This window comes from Apium graveolens, chromosome 11, assembly GCF_009905375.1.
Source record: "Apium graveolens cultivar Ventura chromosome 11, ASM990537v1, whole genome shotgun sequence".
In the NCBI taxonomy this organism is placed as follows: Eukaryota; Viridiplantae; Streptophyta; class Magnoliopsida; order Apiales; family Apiaceae; genus Apium; species Apium graveolens.
In genome coordinates, this window is record NC_133657.1 from 188,360,844 (window position 1) to 188,364,982 (window position 4,139).

Below are 4,139 nucleotides of genomic sequence, written 5' to 3' on the forward strand. Positions count from 1 at the left end.
AAAATTAAATGAACATAATGTACCAGGAGTATTTGGATAATGTGATTGTATTTATTGATAACATCCTCGCCAATTCAAGGATTAAGGAAGATCAAGTTGAATGCTTGAAGATATGCTTGCGAGGAATTGAAAAAAAATATAGCAGCTGCATTCTCAGCTTCAAAGATATGAATTCTGGTTATAGTGGATTATGAGCTCCAGTGTATGGTTAACTACCAACCAGGAAAGGTCCATTTAGGAACAGATGTTTCAAATAAAAAGAAAAGAATGAATACCATTAAGATTGTTGGGAAATGGTTAAAAGAAGTGAAAAAGTTGGAAATTGAAGAATAGGTTTTGATCCGTCTTCTGGGTTATGCTGATACTTACGTTGTTGTTGAATATCAAAGGTGGTATTAATACAAATGATTGATGTTGACTTCAGTATGGGACGTTGTGAGCATCAAAGTTCGTATTGATATCTAATTTGATATGACAGCAAAATGAGTATTAGTACCAAGAAACCGAGTTTTGAATAAAGTTCTAATTCATTCCGTTCCCAATTAATGTACTTTCTTTTAAATAGTAAGGGATTCTCGCTTGATGAATGTACTTGATGGTGATTGAAAAGAAATAGAAGTATACCATAAAATGGTGAATTAAATCCAATTGTTGAGATTTTCCTTTACTTTTAGCTTTTGAATAGATGTAGAATATTTCGAAGCATCAGACGTCATGAACTCAGGACATCGGGTGCAAACGAATAGAAAATGTAAGAGACCGATTAAAGATTCTCGAATACGATTGGAAACGATCTTAGGTCAATTTAACCGAACAGAAGGAGACATGATAAGTAGAGAAAAACAGTCAGTGAAAATAGAAATTTCATGAACAGGAAACTACTAGAATCGGAAAGAAAAGAAGGTTAATGTAAATTAGGTTGGTCCTTCGAAATAGGGAGATAGATAGAACGATTGTGAATGAGTTGGTCTTGTTGTCACAGGTGTAACGAGTCCATAAGGCAATTATGTGTGTATGACTATAAAGAGCAATTTAGCTCCAAATATGTGAAATAAAAGATTGAGTTGGGGGTTGCATGAGCAACTGATAAATCTGATGACGGTAGGAGACCGTTAAAACGTGATTAAAGTAGTGAGTCCTGAGAAGTTTTAAGTAGATACTCGAAAGGTATCAGTGTCTGTTCTTTAGCATGATTCTGAGGACAGAATCCTTTTAAGGGGGGAAGAATGTAACGCCTGGGAAATATTATGTAATTATTTTTATCAATAAATAATTATTATGTGAATTTTGGTGAATTATTTGATAACTGATATTAATATTTGGATGTTTACTTCTGATGAAAATGTGAATATTTTAACTTCTAATAATCCAGAATTAAATCTAGATAATTTTGATATTTTTCTGGTAATTTTTGAATAATCATATGATTTTATAAGGATTTATAGAATTAACAATGATTATTCTTACATAATTATAAAATTAATTTTTAGAATCAGAAATCGTTCCACTTCAATTGTTTTTGCATTTTTACAACCCGAAACTCTTCCGAAAACTCCTTCCTAACCTAATCTGATAATTCTGAATACTTTTCATGTTTTGACTTTTTCGATCCGGGGTACGGTTTGACCTGTACGAGTCCCGGTGTAAAATTTTCGATACGCAAATCATTTTATATATCGATAAGAACCCATATTCTCAAAAGGCGAGACATTATTACCTTAATTTCGTATAAAGTATGTTATAGGAAGCTCTGTTTTGATAATTATCCAAATTTGATATTAAAATCGTATCGTCTTTTCAGTTACTTAGCGGCTAAGTAACCTATTTTCGGATCCAAAAGGTAAATGTAATTATCGAATTATTAAACAAATCCAATGTGTGATGATTTGGTCAGCTATGTGATGTGTATTATTTATTGTTTGTGATTTGTTGGATGCAAAGGTTAATTTTATGATTAATTATCAAGTTCTATGAACTTAATTCATTTTTAAAATGATTTTATTGAATATTTATTCTCATAAATGCTAAAATTACTCCTAAAATTATTTTTGTTATTTTATAATTTTATTTATTGTTTTTAGGAGTTTATAAAATTTAGAAATCAATATTTTATTTATTAATTAAGTTTAAATGATTTTCTGACTTCACCAAATTGTAAAATCAGTATTAAATTCAGAAATGCTTCAAAAATCATGAAAATTTTATTTTATTAATTTTTAAATATTTCGAGAATTTTAAAATTGTTTCGGAAATTATATGGCTTTTATTTACTTGCGCATTTGTTCGTTAATTCATTAAATCCGTAATTGCGAACATATTACGTATCCCAAAAATATTTTAAAAGTTATGAAATTGATGTTTTATTTGATTCGGAATATTTGTAAAAATTAAAAATTGTTTTAAACGATAGTTTGAGTTATCGTTACTCGTAAATTATTTGTTGACATCGATAATTGTGGTACAAAATAGGTTAATATTGGGAATAAAATAAAATAGGAAACCGATACAAGTCACAATCCTTATCAGTTCATTTCTAACCTCATCCTCACTCAATCTCTCTCTCTCGACTTGTCTCTCTCTAAAATCTCTCCTCCCCTATTTTCTTTTCTTTTCTTCCTCCTTCGATTTCTTTTCTCTCCTAGTTCCTGTGCTTGCCCCCGGATTCGGTAAGTTGTTGTCATGTTCCTAGCCCATTTTCTGGTAATTCCCCTGTCGGTGCCTTCCGTATCGTCGCCACCGGCCTTGCTTTTCCGGCGGGTTATGGTGGCGCGTGTACGGAGGGGGGTTTGACTGCGTATTATTGGTGTGAGTAGCGTGTGTGAGTGTGTGTGTGTCTTGTGTGTGTGTTTCCCGCCGCCCTGTATTATTGATTGCAGAGTGTGTATTGTGTGTGTGGATTTTACCACCGTCGACGAGTCGACGGTGGACGGTGATGATTTTTATCTGAGTCTTACGTTTATAAATGAAATAAAAAAAATTAGTGTATGAAATTAAGTGTGAAATGAAAAATGTGAATAAAATAAAAATATGAATAAAAATGTAAAATACAAGTAATGATAGTGATTAACCGAATTGGAGTTTGGGATTTGTGGAATTGGTTGTAATTGGATTGGATGTTGTTGTTGATTGTGATTGACGTCGAATTGTTCGACGGGTGGGCCGATAAACAAAGGAAACGCTTCCCGATTTTTTTTGGAGAAATTAATTCCAAAAATACGGGAACGTAACCTGTAATTATCGGAGGTGTCGAATAACTATATATAGTTATATTATACAAACTTAATTACGGTTGAGACAGAATAATTTATAAATAATCGATTACATGTTTTTCAAAATGACAAATATACGTATTTTCCGAAATTAAATACCGAACCGATTCGAAGATGTGAACCATAATTGCTATGTGTATTTCGATAATACATATAAATATGAATTCGGTTATGAGATCGTATGGGTAGAATACGATAGTGATTTAATGTTAAGCTTAAACGGTTATCTGAATTAGGGTATTTCAACCCTGTAGGTCCTAGACAGAAATCCGAGTATCGACATTGGACTAGGAACGATCTAGTGATTAGATGTCGAGATCAAAGAAGTTCCAATCAAAGGACCTAAGTATTGGGATCGTATCCAGAATGGAATAGTAGTTTGACGATAAGGCCGAACGTTGACGTCGAACCAAAGTCAACCGATAATAGTGGTTAAAGCTTATTGAGGCAAGTATTCCAGAACATTCTTTTAAATACTGCAAGTATTCCTGATTTTTCTTTTAAAATACTGCAATTATTTCTTCGATCCTATTCTAAGTTCAGAATAGTTAAATGTTTTACATTTCGCTGCAATTACTCTGATTATGCATGAATCTTTTATTCTTATTCCTATAATTCGATTGCTCTCTCGAGCAAATACCCATGCTTTCGTGTTATTTGCGAACCCTGAATTGGGTTGTTTTGACTTCAAAATGATTTGACATCAAAATACTCCATGGGCTGGATAATGATGATGTTTTGGGGATTGAGTGTGTCTTAATCCTGAGGACCGGGATATGACTGGTGCCTCGATATGGGCCGTAGTGCCTAGGTACCTGAATGGACTTATACAGTTGGGTATAGATCCGTACTGTATCATGACTGATCAGC